The 12,363-nt window shown below is 39.0% G+C and overlaps 1 long non-coding RNA gene across 5 annotated transcripts in view; it reads right to left on the bottom strand.

Moving 5' to 3' along the window:
- LOC141279581 (uncharacterized) overlaps positions 1-12,363 on the bottom strand; it is a 100,633-nt gene that overhangs the window by 72,895 nt on the left and 15,375 nt on the right. For all 5 annotated transcript variants that reach the window (XR_012334095.1, XR_012334097.1, XR_012334098.1 and 2 more), the window contains 2 exons: positions 7,730-8,094; positions 5,433-5,657 (listed from right to left, as the gene is read on the bottom strand). This is a non-coding gene — a long non-coding RNA (uncharacterized lncRNA). The remainder of the gene's footprint in view (positions 1-5,432; positions 5,658-7,729; positions 8,095-12,363) is intronic.

The following is a 12,363-nucleotide window of genomic DNA, read 5'->3' as shown; positions in this document are numbered from 1 at the left end:
TGTGCTCCCTAACGGGAGAGGCCACGGCGGTGAAAGGCCCGTGTACTGCAAAAAAAAAAGAAAGAAAATATATATTTTTCTCATTCTAAAAGTAGTATGTTTGTTGTTTAACAAAATGAAAAATACAGAAATGCCCAATGAAGAAAATAATCATCATCATACAGAGATGATCACTATTAATCTTTCCATGTATTCTTTTATTTTTACTGTATATGTAAATATCTTTATTTAGTTAGTTAGTTTTATTTTTTTATTTTATTTTATTTTATTTTTTGCGGTACGCGGGCCTCTCACTGTTGTGGCCTCTCCCGTCGTGGAGCACAGGCTCCGGACGTGCAGGCTCAGCGGCCATGGCTCACGGGCCCAGCCGCTCTGCGGCATGTGGGATCTTCCCAGACCGGGGCACGAACCTGTGTCTCCTGCATCGGCAGGCGGGCTCTCAACCACTGCACCACCAGGGAAGCCCTAGTTTTATTTTTATTACCAATTTATTGAACAGTGTGAATCTGGTGGAGTCAAAATCCTGCCCATGCTATGTCGAATCATTTTTTTCCCATCCCATGAAAGACCCTATAATTTTCTGTTCAATTTCAGTTATTAAATGAATTCTAGTGCAAGTAGAAATTTCCATTTTATTTTTCATTTAAAAACGTTATCTTCTTCAGCCTGGCTTTGACTTGAGAATTTGGAGAGCGAGGGGAGAGTGATCCTCTCTTTTACTCTTTGTCCTCTCCTGTTTTAGTTCTTTCTTCTCCATCATTGGGGCCAGGAAGAAGACTTAGAGAAAAGGGGGAAGGGCTGTGTATCTAACTGGGTGTGTGATGTTGTGTCTTCTCTCTTGATTTCCTGTGTCTTTGTCAGCAGCTGATGGGGGTCAGGTACCAGCACTCTCCCGTGCTGGCTCTCCTGTGACAAAGATACAATTCCAACATGTTGTATATATTGGTATTTGGAAAGGAAACATTTATATTACCTTAAAAAAATTGCATATCCAATGGAATCTAAATATCTTAGCAATTTTGATACCAAGCAGGGCCCTGTGGGGTTCCTGGGCACAAGGCCTTTCTGTGTCCCCCATTTCTTTGATTACAGGAAATAGCCTTCATTCAGACTCCATGACCTTCCCTGAGTTCCAGTGAGCAGATTCAAGCAGTTGTTAATTAGGGAAGGGAGGGATGTGAGACAAAGGAGAAATGGTTGGAGAAATAGTCAAGAGAAACAATAGTGTAGCCTTGGGGCAAGGTCCTGGTTCCCCATCAACAGATACACACAATATCTTTGTGCTGTTTTGCAGAGACTGAAATGCCCTCTAGGTGGGAGAAGTTAATGATTAATGATGGTATGCTGCCGGCAAGCATGTAGACCCCAGACCAGTTGGAATCTGAAAGTTGATGATGCTGACTCTCACTTACCTCACCACCAACCAATCAGAAGAATGTCCACGAGCTGATCACTCCCTCTTTGAACCATTACTATAAAACTTCTCAGTACCCTCTCCATGGGGGGACACACAGTTTTGAGGGCAATAGCCCGCTGTGGCCCCCTTTGCCTGGCAAAGCAATAAAGCTATGTTCTACTTCACCCAACACTGTGTCTCTGAGATTTAATTTGGTGTCAGGGTACAGAGGCCAGATTCAGCTTCAGTCTGATGCACAATATCATTCATTTTAAAAATACAGGACCAAATGATGTTTTAGCAGTCAGATATTTTAAACCATTTCTTTTTTCTCCATGGACTCATTGTCATCCTAGGTAAGAATAGAAAGAATATACATAGAATTTATACTAATGTAATATATTTTATGCTTCAATGCTTTTATTGATCACCCTATAATACATATGTATATCTATATATGTATGCACAGCCATCCCTTGGTATCAGAAGGGGGTTGGTACCAGGACCCCACCACTCCCATAGCTACCAAAATCTGAGGATGCTCAAGTCCCTTATATAAAATGGTGTAGTATTTGCATATAACATACACACATCTTTCCATATATTTTAAATCATCTCTAGATTACTTATAATACCTAATACAATGTAAATGCTATGTAAATATTTGTTGGAGTGATATATTCAAGTTTTGCTTTTGGAAACTTTCTGGAACTTTTTTTTTCCTCAGTATTTTCAATCCGTGTTTCATTGAATCCATAGATGCAGAACCTGCAGTACAAAGGGCTGACTGTATATACATATGTATAAATACTTTTAAAAAATTCTGGGGCTTCCCTGGTGGCACAGTGGTTGGGAGTCCTCCTGCCGATGCAGGGGATGTGGGTTCGTGCTCCGGTCCGGGAGGATCCCACGTGCCGTGGAGCGGCTGTGCCCGTGAGCCATGGCCACTGAGCCTGCGTGTCCGGAGCCTGTGCTCCGCAACGGGAGAGGCCACTACGGTGAGAGGCCCGCATACCGCAAAAAAAAAAAAAAAAAAAAAAATTCTGATGATTTGACTTTTCATATGAAAAAATTCTTCTTGATTGGGTTATCATTACAACTATAAATTCACAATTAATCAGAGCAACATAAATATTTTACATTTTGATGAATAATTATCAAATATAAAAAGTAAAAAATTAATGGGAAGGAATCTCTTAATAAGACGGATGGTGCTCCTTCCCCAATTACTTCATTTATCTGTGTCTAAATTGCTACTTATTGCTAGAATGAGACAGGACTCAGCATCAATCTTATTCCTATTTTTCATCTTTATAGAAATAAGCATTGAGAAAATGTGATTACATGAATATGTAGATGAAAATGGAAGGAGTTTTGTTACAGCGATGCCAATCAATTCTTTGGATGCTTTCTGAGTTATTTTTGAAAAAGTCATATAGTTCTCTTTGTTGAATATTTTTCTGATGGGTAATCAGCTGGCAACTCAGTTAAGTCTTCCAGTTTTGTTAAGCAAATAACTGGAAATCATCTGACTTGCAAAAAGATTTATCTACTTATTAAAACATCCATTCACTTAGTTATTAGTAAGCATATCAAAGAAGTCTTACTAAAAGTTATCAGTGAATATTAACTAACCACGTGTTACTAACTGTGCCAGGCTTTGTAGAGCTAGAAGGAAGGGAAACTAGGGTTAAAATAAGCCTAGGGTTAAAATAATAGGAAAAAAAATGTGCATTTTAGGATCTTAATACATTTAGGCCAAATTAAATAATTTTTATTTGTCTAAAATGGTTTAGTTCTACAAAATGACATGACTGATAGACACTTCAAAATTATACTACTATCTATAATAAACACTCATATGTCTATCACAGATTTAATAATTGTCCATTTTTGCCATATTTGCCTAGTTTGTTGAAATATTTTATATTAAAAGGGAGACATCAAATCATTTCACAGCTGTGTTATTAGGGATCTCTAAAAAATGGATATTTTGCTACCTAACCACAATAAGATTGTCACACCTAAAAATTAATGATAATTTTTATATAATTTAAAACCTAGTCCATAGTTAAATTTCCTTGGTAATCTAAATAATGTCATTTATTATTTTGAAAACCAGGACAAATCAGGGTCCACATATTTCATTTGGTTATGTCTCTTAAATTTCTTCTAATCTAGAACAGACCCTCTCCACCACTATACCCTGCCTTTTTTTTCCCTTCATGATATTTATTTGTTGAATAGATACAAACTATTGTCCTGTAGAGTACCCCATCTTTTCAATTCATTTGATTGCTTCCTCATGATGTCATTTAAATTGTTGTTACTCTGACCTCCATTTAGATCTGGAAGCTGTAAAGACTTGATTAGTTTCGGGTGAAATATATTTGGTGTGAATAGTTCATAAGAGATGCTGTGCCCTTCATACTGCATCATACCAAGAAGCCCATAATGTTTAGGCGGTCACACTATAAAGTGCCAATGTTAATCATGGATTAAGGTGATGAATACTCAGTCCCTCATTGTGAGTTGTTTTTCCATGAAACCAGCAAAAAATTGGTGGGGTGACACTTTGGAACTATGAGATTATCCTTTCATTCTATTGAACACCATTGATGATTCCTCTATGAGTTAATTGTTTCATTTTCTGGGCCTCTTTGTTTATTCTGAAAAATATAATCCTAATAAAAACAGAAGAAAAATGCTTACCATGTTTCCTTTAACTACTAATCTACTAATTTTCAGAATAAGGAAATGATGCAATAGCTATCTCCAATGGTGACAAATAAGGTTTTAATGTGTTTTTAGTTTAGTTTTGTTTTTAAATTTGCATTTTGGTCTTCTTCCTTTTGAGTATGTTGATCAATTCAGTAGATTTTCACACATTCAATACATTTAAGTCAAGTAGAATCAGGCAAAAATTGTCCCAGTTTTGACCAGAAGTAGCCCTATTAATCTGGTTTTTATAACCTTTTGACATCATCTGTCCTTGAAGACTTCTTTGCTTTTTAGATCAACAAGACATCTTTGGCATCCATTAGTAACATTCCCTAGAATCAGTCATTTCCCTAAGGAATACTGGTTCCCTTTAATGGGGACTTGTATACCAAAATTAGGGTCCTAGGGATGCTCAATGCTACAAGGGTGTTATTGCTTCTTTGCCTTGTCATTGGACCAAATCAGGAAAAATATCTTTAAAAATCATAAATGTAAAAGAATGCCAATTAAAATGAACAAATGAATATATCTCTTACCTCTTAAACTGAAAATCTTCATTCCAAATAAAATTAACATTTGCTTTATCTTGTACATAAAACTGTTTCAGAATAATAACACAACTACTGGCAATAAAACTACCAAGTAAAATTTAAAATTTCTTTGCAATCCTTTTTATCTTCCCACTCTGAATATACATTCAAAGCACTGAGTTTTAAGATATGTTAAAATAATTATTTTCTCATCAGAGTTATATCAGCAATTTGATTGTGAGTTAGAATAATTTATTTTAATTTGTTTTCGGTTTTATGAATTGCTTTTTTCTTCCTGGTTTAATTTGCTTTAGAGTTTTTTTTTCTTTCCAAACTGCACAGCTTGTGGGACTTCTGTTCCCCAACTAGGGATTGAACCTGGGCCCTTGGCAGTGAAAGCGCGGAGCCCTAACCACTGGACCACCAGGGAATTCCCTGATTTTGGATTTTTAAAGCATTCCAAAAGTCAAAAGAATACAAAAAAGACTCAGTCAAAGAAGTCTTGTTTCCATATGTATTAGCTCTTTTGCTGCATAATTAAGCACCCAAAACTTAAGACAGCAGCAATTTATTATTTCTTGCCATTTTGTGAGTTTCTTTAACAGTTTATTGTACTTGGTTTGGCTTTGGGTCACTTGTATGGTAGCATTAAACTAGCATCTGGGTTGGGCTGGAACACTTAAAAAGTCCTCTCTTACATATCTGGGGCCTTGGAAAAAAATGTAAGCTTGAGCACTTCAAATTTTTCTCCAGGTAGCCCCTTTCTCCCTAAGACAATGTCTCACCTCACAAGTTTTCTTGCATGGCTCTCTCTTCAGGACAGTCTGGACTTCTTTACAACATGGCAAATGAATTCCAGGAAAGCAGAATCTTGCCAAGTCTCTTATGGGCTGGACCTGGAACTGGTACAGTGTCACTTCTGTCACATTCCATTAATCAAAGCAGGTCAAAGGCCAGTCCAGATTTAAAGATAGGAGAAATAGACTCCACCTCTTGCTGGGAGGAGCAGCCTATGTTCACAGGGAAAAGAGGAATTGTCAGTGACCATATTTAGAGACCACTGACCACACCATTGCTATCTTCTCCACCTTCTCCCTCCACCACAGATAGACATTTTTAAGATCAGTTTCTGATTTATCCTTACTATGTTTATTTTCACAAATATTAGCAAATATATTTGCATATCCTGATTTCTTCTCCTTTTAAAATAAAATAGTCAAATGATACAGCACTATTGCGGACCTTCCTTTTTTCACTTAATTTTTTGCGATAGGCGGGCCTCTCACCGTTGTGGTCTCTCCCGCTGCGGAGCACAGGCTCCGAACGCACAGGCCCAGCGGCCACGGCTCACGGGCCCAGCCGCTCCACGGCATGTGGGATCTTCCCGGACCGGGGCACGAACCCGCGTCCCCTGCAGCGGCAGGCTGACTCTCAACCACTGCGCCACCAGGGAAGCCCTATCCTAGAGCTTTTTATTCTCCATTGTATATAGTGATCTTCTTCATGAAGGTAGTTTATAGAAGTTCAGAACAGAGCAGCCTAGATTGTACTTAGAGAACATTATATCCTATCCCCACACTTAAATATGCTTTTAAGAGAACACTTTAAACTACTTCATGGCACTTAACAGCGAAAAGAAAAGTACTGGACCATTAGTAAGCAGTGGAAAAGTGTGTTAATTATTGCTGCTGTGGGGGAGGAAAAAACATTTTCCTCTACCCTCTTAGAGACCCTAGCTGGGTCTAAAAATCAAACTGACAAAGACAGATTAATAAGAATAGCACACAAATTCTATGAAATTTTTACATTGTACATGGGAGACTTCCCCAGAGAATGAAGACCCAAAGGAGTGACCAGAGTAGGAGCTTTTATACCTTGTAGACAAAGAAGCAATACATTTGTGATGAATTGAGAAGATAAAGAGCTTTGAACTAGGGGTAGTCAAAGGTGAAGAAGTAACTAGGAAGACAACAGTTTAACAAGGTTTGCTTCTTGGCCTCAAATTCCCCGTCTCTCGTGATAAGAATGTCTTCCTTCCTCCTGGTCCAGGGAAGGTGCCTTTCACATGGGATATTTATGGCCTGTTTCAGGAAACAAGGGCTAGGACAGGGAGGTCAGTGTGACCTTCCTGCTTCTGCTATTTTCTCAGATCCCCTCAGCTTTACATGCTCCATATGCCATGGTGCCATATTTGTGGGTAGCATGCCTTGAACCCCATCACTGTAAAGTGCATTATTTACCGTAAAATAGGCAACCTATTCCCCTTAAGTTCCCTTAAATCCAATAAGAACATGGCAGGAATGAATAAAGAACCAAAGAAATAGTTTATTAGAGAAAGCAAGGAGAAACTGTGTGCCAAAGTAAAAAATAAGTATGGCAGAATTTTGGCAAAAGATAAAGAGGTCTTAATAAATACTTAAGAAAATATAAATAAAAACATAACACACCTCCCATAAATGTTTCTTTTATGAAAGATATAATGTTGATTTATCAGAAGTAAACATGAACTTTTTTACTTCTATCTCCTTGAAATTGTCCGGGAAGAAGAAAATTTACCCTATAATTCTAGGTTCTTTTGGCTGGTCTAAGAATCAAACTGACATGGCATAGATTAATAGGAGAAAATTAAAAAAACTGTTTAATAACTCTCTACCTTGGAGAGGCCAGGAAAACTAAGTCGCCAAAATGGCTGAAGCCCTCCCCTTAAATAGCATCCTCAGCTGAAGACAAAAGAGGATGCTGAGGGTGGGGACGAGTCACTTTTGAGAGATGACCAGGAAAAGCACAGCAAACAAGGGTAAGGCTGTTGTGCAGATTTAAGTTTTGCTTCTCCACTGATAAGGATTTCTAGAGATTTGGTCATCTCCACTTCCTGGTACAGTGAGATCTCTTACAAATGTAAATGTTTCTTTTAAAAGAGTAACTCCTTGGCTTTAGAGTTTTTCTCACGGCTGGCCGTTTCCTAGAAAATAACAACTTAAAATAATTAATATGCCAAATTGACATACTTTGGGGTGGCAAATTCTGCTCCCCTACAAAATCATGCAAAATTGATAGCAGAAACACACATAAGGATACTCACCAGACTCCTGTTTTTTTCATGTTTTTTGGCTGCGTTGGGTCTTCGTTGCTGCGCGCGGGCTTTCTCTAGTTGCAGAGAGCGGGGGCTACTCTTCGTTGTGGTGCGCGGACTGTTCATTGCGGTGGCTTCTTTTGTTGCGGAGCATGGGCTCTAGGAGTGTGGGCTTCAGTAGTTGCAGTACGCAGACTCAGTAGTTGCGGAACGCGGGCTCTAGAGCGCAGGCTCAGTAGTTGTGGCGCACGGGCTTTGTTGCTCTGTGGCATGTGGGATCTTCCCGGACCGGAACTTGAACCCGTGTCCCCTGCATTGGCAGGTGGATCCTTAACCACTGCGCCACCAGGGAAGTCCCAAGCTCTTTCTTATTACTGAAAATAGTGAACATATAAAGATGTGACTTGTAGCATATTTTTATTTCCCTTTATGTTTTAAAATTCAGAAATGTTAAATATTGTAACTCTAAGATAAGAAAGATGGGTAGATAGTGAACATGCGTCAGGCCATCGGTTGTTGCCTGGATTAAATAATGCACCACTGCCTTCACTATCTCTTATTGCGTTGTCTTTGTTCTCAAAATCCTCTCCCTGGGAAGTGACACATTCTTTGATAAAATCATAGTCGGAGGAAGGAAAAGACAAGGTCATTATACAAAGATCACAGCTATTCCTAGCATCTTTTTAAAAAAAATATACCAGATTTCAGAGCATAGACGAGATAAAAATCTCTTCCTCTAGCCATCTAGCGCTGGGGCCCTATACATTGGGCTGACAAAGATAGATGAACAAGAGAAAAATGTACAGAAGTTTATAAACATGTGTATCCTGCATGCAACACATGGGAGTTCTCAGAGGTCAGTAACTCAAAGATTTTGTTAGAAGTTGAGTTTATATAACTTCTTAGCAAAGGAACGATACATTCTTAGAAAAGTGACAAGACAAAGAAAAAGGACCTTGGGTCTCTAAGGGAAGATTATGAAGGCAAATATGTGGGAGATTAAGGGTAGATAAAGGCTAGTTAGTAAAGTTTGTTATGTAGATTCCTCTGGTGCCATCTCCAGACTGATAAGGGTCTAAGTTGTCTCTAGTGATTAACTTTTGTCGTTCTTGGTAGAGAGGGAGGAGGGACAACTTTGTAAATTTCTGTCCTCCTTTTACACAAATAGGGGGAAGGTAGAGAGCTTTTCCTGCATTTGCTGCTTCTTAAATGCCATTAGCTAAAATAATTCCTACGTCAAAGAAGCATATTTCAGGGTGTGTAAACAAAGAACAAAGAGCGTTTTTGCTCATCACCCAATTCTTCGAGGATTAACCTGTTACAGTCTCTGACCAACAGTACACTTTGCGCTCCAGACAGAGGAAATAAAGATGATAATGTTGCAGGAAGGGAGACTCCTTCCAGGGCCCGAGAGTGGGCTCTTGTCTAACACTTAGAAATGAATTGTCCAAGGAGACACGTGCTGACAGAGCAGGAGACTTTATTGGGAGGGGGCCCTGGGTGGAGAGCAGCAGGGTAAGGGAACCCAGGAGAACTGCTCTGCCATGTGGCTCACAGTCTCAGGTTTTATGGTAATGGGTTTAGTTTTCTGGTTGTCTCTGGCCAATCATTCTGACTCAGGGTCTTTCCTGGTGGTGCATGCATTGCTGGGCCAAGATGGAGTCCAATGAGAAGGATTCTGGGAGGTTGGTAGGACATATGGACCGGCATTTCCTCTCTCCTTTTGACCTTTCCCGAATTCTTCCAGTTGGTGGTAGCTTGTTAGTTCTGCATTCCTTACTAGGACTTCCTGTTGTAAGATAACTTGTGTAAGTGGTTACTATGGTGCCTGGCCAGGGCGGGCAGTTTCGGTCAGTGGTTCCCCTAACGATAACAGGATGCTCTGCTTTGGACAAGCAGTTCCTTTAGATAGTTAGATGTATATCTCAGGAAGAGTTTTTAATGAACCCAGATTCTTGCATCTTCCCATACGTAGAAAAGCACTAAAATCATTAACTTGAGATATCTATGTTTTGTAACCAGCAGTATCTTTACCAAGATGTATACTTGACTACAGGTATTCCCTAGCCAGGAATCACATATAAACTCTCTTCTGCCCTACCTCTTAAAAACAGCTTCCTCAGAGCTACTGAGCAGCTGTCTCCCAGGCTATAGTTCTCAGTAAGATCCTGGATAAGACTTAAACTCACTGTTCTTATGCTGTGCATTTTTCTTTCAGTTGACAGGTGGCATTCTGGTTTCCTTCAAGAGCATCTCCGAGTGGACCAAAATACCCTGTGTGGCTGAACCACCCCGACTCCATTTTGTCAGCTCCATCTCAGGCCCACAGTCCTACCCCCTCCCCTTTCTGCATGAATGAGCTCTAGCCTACTCACAAGGGATGGACCCAAGCTTGCCAAGCTCCCTATCAACATTTACCCTTGCCTTCATCTGATATGAAAACTAGAATGCCTTTTGCTGATGCTGATGTAATGACCTGCAAGGCATAATGGTCATGAGATCCCCTGTGGGGAGGAAGAAAGCCCTGTTCCTGTAGGTGTGCACGTGCTTCTCCCCCGGTAGTCAGATTCTATCTCTAGCTTTGGCCCCTTTAAATCCCCTTGTACCCCTTTTGGTGGCTTTCAGTGGTGTGGAGTGCAGTTGAGAATGCTTCTGGGTCATCCTCCTCCTGATACTGACTGTGTGTAAGTTACCCAAGATAAGCTCCATAAGTGCACTTCATGGAGTTGCCTGCTTTGTTTTTCAGTCTCAGAGTTCCTTCCCAGTCCAGAGGGTATTACTCAATATGCCTGCTGTCCAAAATACCCCATTTCTAACACCATTCCTCTCCCTTTCCTGATATAAGACCAGAAAAGACATGATGCCCTATTATGTGTTCATCGTGCTTTTATTTAAGGAGGCTTTACCAATAACAATATTACAAATTGTGCCTTTGTTAGGTGTCTCATAGGTTTTTACACTGCAGGGTAAGATTCAGGTATGCCTTTCCTTTGTAAAGTTGGAGAAGGAAGATGGTGAAAAGGAAAGTAGAATCACCTTGCCTGTGGGTGCTTTCTCAGCGTATATCAGTTTAGGAAGTAGTACCTATGGAAACTGAGGATTTAGAAGAGCTTAGGAGACACAGCGTATCTTCAACAGCATACACCTCCTCTAAAGACTGTCGCTCTGGGGTGAGGTAGCTTCAGATGTTCAGTGAGAATACCAAAATCTGCCTGCTTTAAGTTGACGTTTCTTCTAAAGGGAATGCATATGAACCACCATTCCTAAGGCAGATGGTTTCACATGAGCCCTTCTCCCTTATAATTCTGGAAAGTGGTTCTATGAGCGACCACCTCCTTTCAGGTATATTTTTGTACAATGTTCACTGATAGAAAAAAATATCCACAGCTTCACTTAAGACCAATAGCCCATCAATTTGCTAAATGTGTTTCCTATTTACAACGTTTCTTTCATAAAATCCAGTTGTTTCATTCACTTTAACACACATATATTTTTCATAATAAAATTAATTATAGCAATGTTTCAGAGAAGTTTAACTCTCTCCACTTAAAAATACATGATTAATACCTTGTCTCTCTAATTGCTTATATCATTTTTAAGGTGAGAAATTATTCATTTCCCTCCAAATTACTGGCCTCATTAAATTGTTGAAATATCTCAAAATATTATGTTAATCCTCCTTGATAAGTTATGAAATTTGGTCTCTAAATTATACATTTAGGATGAAACCAAGAAAGCAGTCTGTAATAGTGGGTAAGAGCAAGTGCTCTAAGAGACAGATATATGTCATTCAAATACCACTTCCACCACTACCTAACTATGTGAATTCAGGAGTGACGTAAGCTCTCTGAATCTCAATTTCAACAGCCATAAAGTGTAGCTAACCATACATATATCATATTTTGAGGATTGAAAGAGTATTTAGCATATAAAGTACCTAGCATAGTACCTGATATATTGGAAGTGTTTATTAGACATCTGGCAGATGATAGCAATATATCTATGCATATTCTTGCTACACTCTATCTCATTGATTAAATGATTGACAAGTTGGTCTCATAACATTTTTAGATCTCTTTATACTCTTTCATTTTAGAAACAGGAACCTTCTGTTGAATGAAATTGTACAGCATAAGTGAAACTGAATCTCCTAATATCTGAATGCTCTTGCCAGAATAAAAGTGTATTGTAACAGGTTTTCAATAGATGATATTCACCTTCTTAATCACGTCAACTCGATTGTGTTCTATTTTAATGATAACAGAGCCAGTTCTAGAACCCAATTCTCCTTATTCCTGTACTATGTTCATTGCTCTAAACCTTAATATCTTTCAGAATGGAACATCAAAGCAAAATATGTGGAAATTACCACAAGGGAAATGGATTAAAAAACAAAGACCAGATAGAGTTAATTGATATTTACAGGATATTTCATCCAAAAAAAGCAGATTACACTTCCTTCTCAAGTGCACATGGAACATTCTCCAGGATAGATCACATCTTGGGTCATAAATCAAGCCTCAGTAAGTTTAAGAAAATTGAAGCCATATCAAGCATCTTTTCTTTTTTTTTTTTTCTTTTTTTTTTTTTTTTTTTTTTGCGGTACGCGGGCCTCTCACTGCTGTGGCCTCTCCCATTGCGGA

This window comes from Tursiops truncatus, chromosome 9, assembly GCF_011762595.2.
Source record: "Tursiops truncatus isolate mTurTru1 chromosome 9, mTurTru1.mat.Y, whole genome shotgun sequence".
Taxonomy (NCBI): domain Eukaryota; kingdom Metazoa; phylum Chordata; class Mammalia; order Artiodactyla; family Delphinidae; genus Tursiops; species Tursiops truncatus.
This window is presented reverse-complemented; position numbering and strand designations above follow the sequence as displayed.